Source organism: Peromyscus californicus, unplaced genomic scaffold, assembly GCF_007827085.1.
Source record: "Peromyscus californicus insignis strain IS unplaced genomic scaffold, ASM782708v3 Scaffold_7__1_contigs__length_154581171, whole genome shotgun sequence".
NCBI classification, from domain to species: domain Eukaryota; kingdom Metazoa; phylum Chordata; class Mammalia; order Rodentia; family Cricetidae; genus Peromyscus; species Peromyscus californicus.
This window is the reverse complement of record NW_026294595.1, coordinates 61,319,812-61,334,923: the sequence shown is the minus strand read 5'-3', so window position 1 is coordinate 61,334,923 and position 15,112 is coordinate 61,319,812. Positions and strand designations below refer to the sequence as shown.

At 42.5% G+C, this 15,112-nt stretch overlaps 1 pseudogene; it reads right to left on the bottom strand.

Moving 5' to 3' along the window:
• Window positions 1–14,363: 14,363 nt before the first annotated feature.
• Window positions 14,364–14,897, bottom strand: LOC128101639 (kinetochore protein Spc24-like; annotated as a pseudogene).
• Between the last annotated feature and the right edge of the window lie 215 nt (window positions 14,898–15,112).

Sequence of the window (15,112 nt, the reverse complement as noted above, 5' to 3'; positions counted from 1 at the left end):
TTGTGATCCTCCAGCTTGTCTCCTCAGTGCTGGAATTACAGGTGCACATCACCAGGTTCAGCTACACATGTATTTTTCAAAGATCTAGATCACGCATACTGCTAATCCCAGTACTCTTGTGGCAGACACCAGCCTGGGCTGCATGGCAAGACAGTCAATCAATCAATCAATCAATCAGTTTTTCATACTCATACCTAAAATGAAATGTTGAAGTGACTGGTCTATAAAAGCCCTATATGTTAAGTTTCTTTGGGTTTGTTTGGTTTTTAAAGCCTCACTCTGTAGCCCTGACTGACTTGGAACTCACTATGTAGATCAATTTGATCTTGAATTTGCAGCAGTCCTCCAGCCTTTGACTCCCAGGTACTTGTGCCATGATGCCTGATTTTCTGATGAATTTCTTGACAGACTCAACAGTGCTTTTGAGGCTTCTTAATACTTCTTGCTCCTACTAACATTAGAAACCTTTAGGATTTGTTCCTTTGTGGCTCTTCTTAATAGTTTTTTTATTTTTGGTTTTTTTTGTTGTTGTTAGCTTTTATTTATTTTTACTTTATGTATATTTTGCGTGCATGAATGTCTTGCCTCACATGCGTGCAGTGTCCAAAGAGACCAGAAGAGGGTGTTGGATCCTCTGGAACTGGAGTTGTAGATGGTTATGAGATGCCACGTGGGATGCTGGGAACAGAACCTGGGTTCTCTGAAGAGCAGCCAGTGCTCTTAACTGCTGCCCTTCTTAGCACTTTTACAAAAGTTTTTTTCCTTATTTATATGTGTGTGTGTATCTGTATGAGTGTATGCCAGTTGTGTGGGTGCCCCTGGGAGCCAGGGAGGGCACCAGATTCTCTCAGAACTAGAGTCACAGGCAATTGTGAGCTGTTAGCTGTGGGTGTTTAGAATGAAGCTTGGATCTTCTGGACTCAAAGCAAGTGCTCTTAACTGTTAAGCTATCTTGCCATCCCCCTTAGTACTTTTTTTTTTTTTTTAAAAGCATTATAGAATCAGTAGATCTAGTTTTGCGGACATAAGCAAGTACATAAGAATTACCTTGGTCTGTTGGTTGAAAATGTAGATTCCAAAACTGACTGGTGAAACATGGCCTCTAATTCTAGTATTTGGGAAGCTGAAGCAGGCTACCTACAAATTTGAGGACACCTGGGCTGTGTTACCAGATTCTTATCTTAGAAAATAAAAAGATCAACCCACACTCCCCCAAGCTTCTGAGGGATGGGCCTATAGCTCTGAGCTGGAGTGCTTCCCTACAGGCACTAGACCATGGGTACTGTACCAACACCACAACAAATTCCTATGTTTCACTGTGGAAATTGATTCATAGGTTGGTCTTGGAAATCTGAGCTTTGTAAAGTAAGTGCTATAGGTTATTGTATGTGGTTATCTGCCTTGAAACCATGGTCTAGGACATTTGCTTATTTTCTGTGTGGAACCTGGGATGACAGACCAACTCTTTTGGCAACAGTAGTGAGTATAGATAATGTGATGATAACCACAGGAAGATAATTCATAAAAGGAAATATTTGTTTCAGAGGAAGTGCAGAGACTGTGAATTCTAGTACTTCTCTATCCTGCAAATCATCCAGGTAATTCGCAGGCTGCCAAGGGCAAGCTGGCCCCGAATATGGTGCCCTTTAAGGCAGAAAGAATGTCCTGGATTATGAATTAATGAACTTCTTCTGTCTACAAAAGGGTACTTCAACTAGGGAGTAAATGGTTCTATTGTCCAAAGCCAAAGAGGTCAGGTATGAAAATGAATCATTCCAGAGAGAGGGCCTAATTCAAGAAAACAAACATGAAAGAAATAAGATACTGCCTGAAGCAAACTTATTTTCATAGAACAGACTTCCTGGCTTTTCTGCTACCCAACTCTCCCTTAAGACATTAGTTCAATGCTTAGTACTTCGGCTGTTTCACCCAGGATTACTGGCAGATGTGAAAGGAAAGAAAGATGGAGAAGCAAGGTAGATAGTTGCTATTGAGAACAACTTCTTGGATCTGTTTGCATTGTGACAGCTTTGAGTTTTTATTTTGTGTAGCGTACAGTGACCAGGGCCAACAAGCCACAAGTGAACTTCGTTGGGAGCTTCACCCATGCTGCTACGATTGTAAGAATTTCAAGCATTTTTATAAGCATGTGACAACTGGTCTTTTTCTAGTACTTGAGAGTACTACACCTGTCTCTATCCGTTTCTAGTTTTGTTGCAGCAAAGGACAGCCACTTCTACTTTTGAAGACACAAAGGCTATGTCTTGCTGCCATTTCCTGATATCTCTAGTTCTATTGGACAAACAGTCCAAATGCTGAAATGTACCCAAAGAAAAGGAATATAGGTGGGACTCCTGATTATGTTCATACAATTGCTTCCTGTGCACTTCTTGTCTTCGTTGTTTTGTTTTGTTTCATTATGACATTTTCAAACAAAATCTGTTTTATTGATGCTCTTCACCTATCTTTGCCATCCCTTTGGCCCTCTTTGTCTTTATCTTAATCCTTTCAGTATTGATGTTGGTCCTTTTTTACTTTTCAGGCTTTTGCTTTTGGAAGTATGGTGGATTAGATTCCCTGAGAATCCTTTGAGCAGAGGGAAGTAGCATGCTAGATAAATATATTTATTCATGTCTTGTTGGTATTGAATTCAGGGCTTCACACATTAGGCAAACACTGAGCTACATCTAGCTGTGTATTAAAAAAAAAAAAAAAAGATAACTGTTTAAACACACAAAAAGGCACAAAAGAAAGCTGATCTTCCAAACAAAGCCAAGACTGGGGTCTTTGCAAGTATCTGATAAAACCAGCTTCACCCGGAGTTGTTGCCAAGCACAGCATACTTTAAGCTTCCAAGGAATGTGGGAAAGTGGAAAGGAGGGATTCCACATAAAGCTGAATACCCTTAGCACAAAGATGAATAGATACTCATGATCAGATGGTTTGCTCTGTAAACCTTGTGACCCACATTCAATGCCTGGAACCCATATAAATGTGGAAAGAGAAAACTGACCCCACAAAGTGTGTGCACACCTATTACACAACAACAACTTGTTGAGGGAGACAACAAAGAACTTCTGATCTTGATAATAGGTTGTGGAGGGTTTGCAATCCAAATTTCATTACCTGTGTGACTCAAAAGCCAGTAAATAGGGACTTTTCAAGTCGTTCTTCATTGGCCATAACTCCAGATGGTTTCCAGAAGTCAGTGTGTTTCCTCTGAGGTTCAGAAACAACTCTCGTAGACTTCAACCAGGTGCTCAAAAACTACACATAGTAGTAAAGAGCAGTGAGTGAAATTGGGGATAGAAAACACATAAGCCAATCCTTAAATACTTCAGATGTTTGTTGGCACTAACATGGACTATGTAACAAGGCATGGATTAAGGTCAATGAGTTCCAGTGGAATGCAGACTCATGAAGGCATACTGTTCAAAGCCCTGGTAAATGATGTAAATGTAAGCTTTACATAAAGGTGGCATGTAATTAGGAGCTGGACAGAATGAAATCAGAATGCTGGACAATGACATGTATGTTGAAGGGTGATTAGAGCAGAATTCTCATATTCTTGTGTTTGGGAGAAAAGTGAATATACTGATCAAAGCTTTTGTGAAACTAAGTGTCCATATTAGCTTTAGCTGTTAAAAGAACAGAGTATATAACTTCTAAAGAAAAGCAAAAGGGCAGAGGTGTAGTTAAAATTGGTACTTCATCTGATGGAATGAGCTAGGTTTAAGGAGTAGAGGAAAGATGTGTGTCATCCCAGTGCAGGGGTCACCATGCAACAAGTGAACAGATGTGTGCAGAAAAGAGCAAAGGTGGAAAGCAAGTGTACAGATGGGCAAGAAGTCCGAGAGTTCCCCAAAAGGCAAAGTTAATGAATTATGCTTACATAGCCAGCACTTTTCCTCAGCTGTGGGATGGACCTTCTTTCAGAGACTGATGGCTTTGAGATAGGAGAGCCAATGAGGAGCATTGTGTCATTCCAGTTCATCTCAGCACCATTCATAATTTCCTGGGCCCAGAGGGCTTTCTCAGGGCCATTAGTTGAAATTTGGGAATGCTGATGCTCCATCACCATGAGGCACATTTGTAACAGACACTCTCCTAAGAGCAGAGGGTTTAGATTTAAACTCTGGCTATATGTATATATTTAAGTGGATGAGATCCTGAAAATGGGTGCTAGTCTTTGCCCTGCAAAACAGTAAACGTCATGCTTCATGATGGTTTGTTTCATCATCATTTGTTTGAATATGATGCTTTTCCTTATAGTCTTGTTCTGTATTGCTCTTGGTCTGTGGTCTAGAATCCCAGAGGGAATGATTTCAATCTCTGTTTAACTCTCTTTCCCTTGGATATAAACTGGGATTTAGAATTCTGAAAGACCAAAATAGGGATAGCCATCTTATCGTGAGATACAGTGTCCGGGACTGTCCTGTCTCATCCTATTCTCTCTCACTTGTTCTAGAATCCCCACCTGTCTTTTCATTTCTCTTCCACTTTCTCTCGAGTGGAAGGCTGTTGTGGGAACTCCCAGATTTTTATCCATAACCTATGCTTCATCTGAATCCCAGCAGGTTTGTTACTACAACAACTCAAACTTACATGGGTCAAATGAGACCAATGCAGGCTGTAGCTGTGCCCTTACCATGCAGCTCTCCACCACAACACCTCACACAAGGTGGAATAGGTTCCAAACATGGCAGTACCTAGTAACCACCAGTGATGGCAGAGACAACGTACGGTGCCCTCTGCTGTCAGGGCCCATCACTAGTCGAATCCTGGCCTCCTGCAGAAGGGCATGCTTCTTCAGACCTGTCATATCTCAATTCCACACTACTTCATATATTGATTATTTTTGCAGAATTGTGGCTTAGGAGCTAATGTAATTTTGTGATAGAGCAAATGCCTATCTTTGTGCATGGTCCCCTGAGTTTAGTCCCCAGGTCAGACATACAAATTCTTACTTGTAAGAGTTTACGTAAGTATTTTTAAAGCAAAAGTTAGCAGAGCAGATGGCAGAGTTAAAATTTTCCTTCTATGTTGTCCTTTTGTTGTCTGTACTTTCAGGCATCTTTCTCTTTGCTCCCACAACACAGACCTGCTTTTAGCGGTGGTTTCACAGTCTACATATTCCATAGTCTGTTTTTCTCATAAAATATGCCACGGACATCTGCAGACACAATTGTGTATGCTCCTGCTTTATGATCCTGATGACTATTTTACCATTGGTCTGTGTCACATTTTTATTTAAGCCTTTATCCTCTTACTTCTGAAACACCTTTCTGTGGCCTCCATGGAAACTGTAGAGGCTGCATTCTCAGGAGACAGTTCTCCCTCAATACGGAACCCATGCTTCTCTGGTTAGGATGAGTTCATTGTGAATGTTCTGCTCACCTCTCCTTATCCAGATTGTTAGCCCTTTTCCTTCCCTCCCCAGAAGATTTGAAAGGAAGCCTGCTTCTGTCCTATGCCCCCAGCCAGAGATATTAAGCATTCTTCCTTCCTTTCCTTCAGAACATACCAAAGGGGAACTTTTTTCTTTTAAATATTTATTTTCATGTGTATGGGTGTTTTGTTTGCATGTATATCTGAGTACCACAGAGGTCAGAAGAGGGCTTTGGATTGCTTATAACTGTACTTAGAGACCTTCTAAGCTGCCATGTGGGTGTTGGGAAGTGAACTCGGGTTTTCTGCAAGTGGAAAGTACTTTTAACCGCTGAGCCATCTTTGCAGCCCTGAAAGGGGATTTAATTGTTTTAAGCCCTTATTTCATTGAAAATAAGAGTTTCTCTGCTTAACACCCCCAGCCTTAATGTGTCTGGCACTGCATGAATACAGAGACAAGGGGGTTTGCCATTGGCATTGAATCCTAACCTGCGTCTGATGGAATCCTTAGGAAGGACTCCGGCTCCTGCTGGTTCCCTTCATGTCTTCTGTGTAGTCTTGAGGCCTCATGCTCTTCTTGCTGGGCATGGTTAGTGCCTGACTGCATACTTTGGTAACCCAGTTCTGATTCTGCTCCCCTCCCCACCAGTATCTTTTAATTCTGGTAACTCACATCCCAGTGGTGACTTCTTCATTCCCAGTTGCTTTGTAAACTGCATTCTAATAGAACTGTTTAAGAAAAATGACCTTGAGCTGGGTGAAGTGGCAAAAGCCCAGCACTCGGGAGGCAGTGGCCAGCAGATCTCTGTGAGTTGGCTTTAGCCAGGTTTACACGGTGAGTTCTACTGTAGAACAGTCAGAACTACATAGAGAGACCCTGTCTATAAAAAAGGAAAAAAATGGAAATGACCTTTGAAATGAAACCCCCACTTCTTTCATACTTCATTTTCCTGCAAATATTTGTCCAGTAACCACTTGATTCAGATGCTTGGGCTTAAGGCTGCTCCTGTTTCGAAGAGTTCCAAGTCTGTGATGGAGGCTGTAAATTAGGGTCAGTAAGGTAAGCACTACTCCAATGATAACCTTTTAAGGGCAGCAAGCATCCTTGAGGCGTGCTGGGATTATTAAAGGACAGCTAGGATTCTGCTTCTTGAGGATTTGAAGTCACTGAAATCAGATCGAATACCGTGCAAAACTACAGAAATGGAAGAAGAACGTGGTGCGCTAGGCACCGAGTGGGCAAGAGGGTTTTCTTTGTAGAAACATTTCATCGCATAAATGAAGTAGTCAAAAAAGAATGTCATCGTGGTGGAGGCCCTAACAGCTGGGTCTTCCAGGCATTGAACATCAGTGGTCCATACCACAAAAAGAGGTACCATCCATGAAGTTTAAAAAATCTGAAGATGTGGTCCTTTGTTCAGTGCTGAAGCACAGCAAAGAAAAACTCTCCTGAGTCTGATCAAGCCTCTGGATCTAACTATTTAACCAGAGATAAGACAGGGGAAATACTAAATGATGTTATCAAGATACCCAATTTCTTTATAAATTAGTTACAATAAGAAAATAATGTAGGGGGACCTATGGATTGCAAGATTGCAGTTTCAATGATTGCCTATAAACCCAGCACTGGGGAGAAAGAGTGAGGAGGGTCAGGAATTCACAGGTATTCTCAGCTACAAGTCAAGTTCAAGGCTATTGTAGGCTACATGAGACCATTTTTCAACCATGCCCTCCTCTCAAAAAAGGACATTTTATGAGGCAATTGGACATTTAACTAGAATGCTTGTTACAGAGGGATGGCCATTATTCTCTAAGTGTGAGTTTATGGATTATAATCCCCCCTTTGTTTTGTAGTTTCTGCTTTTTGAAACAGGATTTTTTACTGTTTTGGTTTTTTGTTTCGTTGGTTCTTATTTCATTTTTTAATGATTTTTTTTACAACTTTTTTAATGATTTATTTTTATTTTCTGTACATTGGTGTTTTCCTTGCATGTATATCTGAATGAGAGTGTCAGATCTCCTGGAGCTGGAGTTACAGACAGTTGTGAGCTGCCATGTGGGTGCTGGGAATTGAACCCGCTCCTCTGGAAGAGCAGCCCGTGCTCTTAACCACTGAGCCACCTCTTCAGCCCATTTTATTGATTTTGAGATACAGAATTACAAAACTTCAAAACAAAATCAAAACCTAGACTGGCCTTGATTTTGCTTTGTAGCTGAGGATGACTTTGAACTCTTGATGCTCTTACCTTTACACATAAGAGTTGAGATTGGCCGGGCGGTGGTGGCACACGCCTTTAATCCCAGCACTTGGGAGGCAGAGGCAGGCGGATCTTTGTGAGTTTGAGGCCAGCCTGGTCTAGAGAGCGAGATCCAGGAAAGGCGCAAAGCTACACAGAGAAACCCTGTCTCGAAAAACCTAAAAAAAAAAAAAAAGAGTTGGGATTGTAGGCATATGCCACTATTGTGACAAAGTCTTGTGATACATCCCTGAACTCAAGAACCTCCTGTCTCTGCCTGTGGAGTTCTGGGATTAGAAATGTGTGCCATGCTGGGCGGTGGTGGCGCACGCCTTTAATCCCAGCACTCGGAGGCAGAGCCAGGCGGATCTCTGTGAGTTCGAGGCCAGCCTGGGCTACCAAGTGAATTCCAGGACAGGCGCAAAGCTACACAGAGAAACCCTGTCTCGAAAAACAAAAAAAAAGAAAAAAGAAATGTGTGCCATGACACCTGTCTACTTGCAGCCTAGCAATAACAGTAATGAATTGGAAGGTTCATGGGTGAAAAGCCGTGATGGGAAAATTTGCTTGTACCGTGGTGGTGGAGTGGATGGGGTTTAATGAAATGTGACTGGCTATGAGTTAATCATTAAAGCTGTTAGACCTGTGTGGAAGTGGTTTTTTTTAAATATATGTAGTATTTTATTTGCTTTTTATGTGGATGAGATTCCCTGTAATAATAACATGTGAATTCGACTACTAGTATCTCCATGCAAACATCAGGAAATGGTCAAAACAAGGGTAGCAGCAGCAGAGGTGGGTTTTGGGTTATGTTTCTTTCCCTGCCAAGTACAGGCAGAGGGTGGGTTGCAGATTTCTGTGGGACTGAGGGTTTGGGGTAAGGAATTCTGGAATAGCCATAAGGATAGAGAGGTGGAACCAAGGAGACTCCTTGTCACATTTTAACAAGAACAGCCCTGCTTCTAAGTTTTGTTAAGTTTGGTTTGTTGGTAACATTTAATTTATAAGCATGACTGTAGAAGACTTAAGGAATTTGTTTATGGCTCTTGATGAATTATTTGGATATTTTAAAGGCTGTTACTTGAGTTATATACTGCTGAAAAATTATAGTAGAGAATAGATAAAGTAGAAAAATTGGTCACAAGGCTACCACAGTATTACAAATGAATGAGAAGTTTGTTTTAAGGGAGTTTAGCTAATCAAGGTTTGGCCCAGGAGGTAAATTTGTATATAGTAATTTGTTTCTAGGAAGGACAGAGAGAGGTATGGAAATATGCTCCTGTCTCAAAGCACCAAAGCTCTGAGCAGCTGCTGTGTGGACTGGACCCCAGCTCCCTCCTGTTCTTGACAGAGCACCTGGACTCACAGCCGGTTTCGTGTCTCACTGTCTTTGAGTAGTCTTGAAGATGGACTTCTGCGCACCATGACTGATGAGGGTGGACGGTAGTGAACGATGCCTGCTGAGTAGGCTCACAGCAACTTCTTCCGCCATAACTGCTCCTCTTTCAGCCATGGCTGCTGCTCATCCATACCACATCTTCTTAACAGCACTGTACCTTTAAAAAAGTCATCCTCTGGCAATTTCCATACATGACACAGTGTATCTTGGTAACATTCACCACCACACCTCTTTCCCTTTCCCCCAACCCACTGTACCTTATAGTTGCTTGAATTCCAGACTACAAAACTCCAGCAGTTGGCCATCTTCTCCTTCTTTTCTTCAAACTTGAAATCTTTCCCTCTTGGAAAAGCCGTGGACTTGTCTGTCACTCCCCCGGCACTAACGTCTCGTTGATCCCCATGCCTTTTCAAAGTGCATGGGTGCACACTCATGGGACAAGCTGCCCTAGTCTAGTGAGAATAAGCTGTCAATATTGTAGGCTTGCTTCTACTCCACTCTGCCCCATAATTGTATGTATATTTTAATCTTTCCCTTGTCCCTCCAACTCGATCCTTGAGTAAGGGTCTCTCGCTTCTGAGCTCATTAAGACAGTTCTTAGTATTCTTGAGTTATGGAACTCCTTGAGAATCTGATTGATGATAGTTATGCGACTTCTCTAGAAAAATGCAGATACACAGTGTTTTGCCTACAATTTGAGAGTTTAAATTTATGCTTCATGCATCAGGAAAACCCGGGAGCTTATGGGGTTGCTTGGTTAAAATACAGTATTCCCTTTTAAATATGTTTTTACTTATTCTTTGAGAATTTCATAATTTATACAATATGCTTTGATCATATCTACCTGCTACTACCTCCTGTAACTTCTCTGGGGTGGGGTTGGGATGAGGGGAAGCTGTATTCTCGATCTTACTCTAGATTGGTTAAAGCAAATTTCTGGTGGTAGAAGCAGCAATTTAAATGATAATTCTCAAGTACACCAAAGTATCGGAAATTCTTCTCTAAAGATTCAGCTTGTCGGCATGGTGTATTTTGTCTTCCCCTCCCATCTGCTTAACCCCAGCTGCAGGAGTTTAGTGTCTGAAGTCTTGGTCATCTTCTAAAGAGAACACCATTTCCTTTAAGGCTAAGCTATGAAGTGTCTTCTTGAGGAAGTCTTGGGGTTGGGTGGTTCTGCCGTCTATCACAGTTTAGAATTTGGAGAGCTAAGCCTTGTCCTGGATTACTCGACTCAGTCCTCTCTACTTTGCATGGACTCTGTGTACTCATGTTCCTCCCGTCCCCAACTGGTTCCCACCCAAGCATGTCTTGTGCTTCTGCACTTTGGACTCAGCTGTATTATTTCTGTGTGATAGCCAGTGATCCGGTTAGAGGACCTAGTAAATGGGATGAGAGGGGCACAATAAAAGATTTTGCAGAAGCGGGGTGTGGTGGCATACTCCTGTAATCTCAGCTCTTGGGAAGGGGAGGCAAGTGGATTACTAGTCATCCTTGGCTACATAGTGAGTTTGACCTCAAACTAGGTCACATGGGACCTGGTCTCAAACAAAACAAGCTTTGCTTTGCAGAGTTTGCTGAAATCTTCAAAGGTCAGGCTTTTTTTTTTGAGATTCAAAACTGATAACAGCAGAGAAAGTTGTACTGGGTAACTTTCTTCTAGTGTTTTTTACTAGCTGTACAATTTGAAAAGTGTAACTGAAAGTAGTTTATAGAGTATCAAATCAAAGGGTGTGGGTCTTTTTTTTTCCTCCTTAGCACAGGATAAGTACTTATAATCTTGGGTCTCTCCACCCACTATCTCTCGCAACCACTATTAACATTCTGGTATCCTTTCATCTGTTTTTTTTTTTTAAATCCATTTAAAAGTAATAAAGCTTATGCAACAGGTGATACAATTGCCTGCTTTTCTGTCCAGTTTTGTTTTAGACAATATTCCTAAATTAATTCTTCAAAACCAATTATTTTCATGGCTGCATGAATATACCATTATTTATTTAATTTTTGTTCAGTTGCTGCATATTTAAGTATTATAATTATGTATAATAATATAAATATGCTTCAATAAACCTATTTCTGTCTAAACCTTTGTTTTCTGGGTTATTGTCTTAACAGAGGGATTGCTGGGTCAAAAATTGTAGAATATTTTAAAAGCTCTGCTTACGTATTACCATGCTGTTTTCCAGAAAGCTTACATCAGTGGAAATATCCATTTTAACAATGTTTCGAAGTTGAACTACATATTAGAAATGCTCTAGGGGTTCACCTAAGCAAGGCGTTAGGAGGAGGGATGGAAGGTGAGCAGAATGCCTTTCCTCTGATTTGTTTGTCCTGGTAGCACAGCGCTGTCCTGGACTGCATTCTCTCAGAGACCATTTAGGCTTCAGTGATTATGACAGGATTTTAGATTCTGCACCCAAAATCACTGTGTCATCAATGTCCTAAATTCTCTGAGATTTGCTCCCTTGTCCTTGATTGCTTTGGTTACTTTTATTTCCTCTTTGGTCCCGTCATTGCTATGATTGTTGCTGTTATCTTTTCCCCTCCCCCAACTCCTCCCAGATCCTCCCCACCACCCCACCCACCTAATTCCATGCTCCCCTCTTAAAAAAAAACAAAACAAACAGGGCGGTGGTGGCGCACGCCTTTAAGCTCAGCACTCGGAGGCAGAGGTAGCCAGATCTTTGTGAGTTCAAGGCCAGACTGGTCTACAGAGCGAGATCCAGGAAAGGCACCAAAACTACACAGAGAAACCCTGTCTCAAAAAACCAAACCAAACCAAAACAAACAACAATGAAAATGAGAGGCACACAAACCCCCACAAAAATACAAAAATGGAAATGAAAATATACAAGCAAAAATGAGCAAACAATATGATATGACATAAAAAAAATCTACAAAAATACCATTGAATTTGTTTTGTGTTGGCCAACTATTCCCGGGCATGGAGCCTACCTGAAGTGTGGTTAATATCCTCAGTGAGACTCCACTGGAGAAAATAAAATTTTCCGTTGCAAGCGAGTATCAATTACAGATAGTTTGTTAGGGATGGGAGCCCATGTCCCCTTTCTTCTCTCCGTGCTGGGTCCCCAGCTGGTTTGAACCTGTGCAGGCCCTGAGGGATGCTGCCACAATCTTTGTGAGTTCATGTGTGCATCAGTCTTACTGTGTCTGGAAGACACTGTTTCCGTGGAGTCCTCCGTCCCCTCTGACTCTTAGACTCTTTCCATCTCCTCTTCCACACAGTTAGTTCCCTGAGGGGAGTGCTTTGATAGTGACATCCAGTTAGGACTGAGTGCGCCAAAGTCTCCCACTCCACACATTGGCTGTGGGCCACTGTTGGCTGTGGGCCACTGTGTGTGTTCCCATCTACTGCAAGAAGATGCTTCCTTCTCTAATGAAGGCTGAGTAAGGCACTCATATGTGGGTATCGCAGAGTGTCATTAGGAATAATTGTATTGCTACATTCTCTTAGCAGAACAATAGTATTTGGTTTTCCCCCAGGCCCCTGGCCTATCCAGTCTTAGGTTCTTGGTCACCCAAGCAGTGTCAGGCATGAGTTCCATCTACTGGAGTGGGCCTTAAATCTAATCAGATAGTGTTTAGTTACTCCCACAACTTTTATGCCACTATTATACCAGCATGTCTTGCAGGCAGATCACCGTTGCATGTTGCAGGGTTTGTAGTGGGGTTGGTAGTTACCTTTTCCCTCTGGTAGTGTGTAAAGTACCTTCCAGTACCGTGAATGCTAGTAAGGGTGAAGCCTCTATTTAAGCACCAGCTTGACTTTTCTGTGTTCAATTGTTGTCTTCAGCAATAGGGCATTGCCATCAGTTTGTGCAGAGCAACCAGCCTTTGTAATAGCCTGAGATGTTTGGGGGTTTCCATGGGACCCCTTTGGCCAACAAAAACTCAACTAGATGTGACCCATTCCTGACACTGGAGGTTTTACTTGGTGGTGAGATATCTAGTTGCAGCACCGTCTCCCCCACTATTTGGTGATTCCATCTAGATTTCTTTCGTATATGTATATATTTGAAATCAACTATAGTAGATTTCCGTATGATCCTCAAATGGCCCTTAGTGTTAGCTCTCCCTTCCCTCATCTCATTTCCTTCTTTATATCCCACTCTTTCATTCTCCTCTCCATTTAATCTGCCCCAGTCTCTCCCCATCTCTCCATAGCTATGTGTTCTATTTCCTTGGAGGACACCCCGCCCAGTTCCTTACTCTATACATAACCTCTGTGGTTACATGGATTGTTAAAATGCCTGTCAAAGGCTTAAAAGCTGACATCCACATACAAGAGAAAACATACAGTATTTGTCTTTTGGGGTCTGGTTACTTCACTCAGGATGATTTTTTTTTCTAGTTTCATTCATTTACCTGCAGATTTCATGATTTCTTTGTTTCATTTTTTAAGAATTTATTTTTTAAGATTTGTTTCTATTTTATGTGCATTGATGTCTCACCTGAATGTGTGTCTAAGGGTGTCAGATCCCCTGGAACTAGAGTTACAGACAGTTGTGAACTGCCATGTGGGTGGTGGCAACCAAACCCAGATCCTCTGTAAGAGCAGCCAGTGTTCTTAACTGCTGAGCCGCCCTCCCACTCCCCAACCTTTTTTTGAGACAAGGTTTCTCTGTGTAGCTCTGGCTGTCTTGGAACTCGTTCTGTAGACTGTAGACCAGGCTGGTGTAGTTTTTTTTTTTTTTTAAAAAAACTCTTTACTCTTGGGGCTGGAGAAATGGCTCAGAGGTTAAGCACACTGGCTGCTCTTCCAGAGGTCCTGAGTTCAATTCCCAGCAACCACATGGTGGCTGACAACCATCTATAATGAAATCTGGGGCCCTCTTCTGGCATGCAGGCATACATGCAGGTAGAACACTGTGTACATAATAAATCGTTTAAAAAAATTTACTCTTTGGGGGTCCATCACCCAGCTCCCAAATAAATACATGGAAACTTACTCTTACTTATGAATGCCCAAGCTTAGCTTGGCTTAATTCTAGCCATCTTTTCTTAACTGAAATTGTCCTGTCTACATTTTGCCTCTAGGCTTTTTTTTTTTTTTTTTTTTTTTTTAAATGTTGTTTTAAAAGAAGTTCCAGGCCAGCCTGGGATCCATGAGACACTGTCTTTTTTTTTTTTTTTTTGGTTTTTCGAGACAGGGTTTCTCTGTGCAGCTTTGCGCCTTTCCTGGGACTCACTTGGTAGCCCAGGCTGGCCTCGAACTCACAGAGATCCGCCTGGCTCTGCCTCCCGAGTGCTGGGATTAAAGGCGTGCGCCACCACCGCCCGGCCGAGACACTGTCTTAAAACAAGTATATAAATACATGAAGTCATTACATATAGATTTTTATATTTAGAGTGATCCCCCTCTGGGCCCCGTCAACCCCAATTCTGTGCAAGGCGTGAGGTCAAGGCTCTGGCTACCACTCCGTGTCCACCAGGCTCCAGAGGTAGTCGCTGACAAACTTCTGTGAGAGCTGCGCGCTGTTCAGGTGGATAGGCAGGGCCACTGTGGGGCCGTGGTGGATGCCTTTGATGGTGCCTGGCTCACATTTGTAATCCCATTCTATTTTACTAATTCGGTGGTAGAGCTGAGCCACCTACACTGCGGAAGGGATAGTGATGGTGGTGTCCTCGTCCACTTCTCTCTCCTGTTGCTGGAGATCCGCCTCCATCTCCCGGAGCTCCCGAAGCTCTGTGGTGAGCTGACAGAGCCTGGCCTGCAGACAGGCATCCTCCTTGCTGGCCTTCTGGAGCTCGACTTCCAGCTGCTGGAGCTCGGTGCCTCCCAGGCGTGTGCATTCCTTCAATTCGAGAAGGCGTTGGGCCACTTCCTCCTCCACAGCCAGGGTCTCTCCTCCATGTCAGGGAAAGCCGCCATGACTGCCCCGCCTCTAGGCTTTTACATTTGTCCATTCTATATATAACTTTCTTTCCTTCTTGCTCTGTGACTGGTTGTGTGGTTGGGTGGCTGGTCCCTGGCATCCTCCTCTCCTTTTCTTGCTCCTTGCTCTTCTTTCTCTCCTCTTGCATTTATTCTCTCTGCCTGGCAGCCTTGCCTATCCTTTTCTCCTGCCTA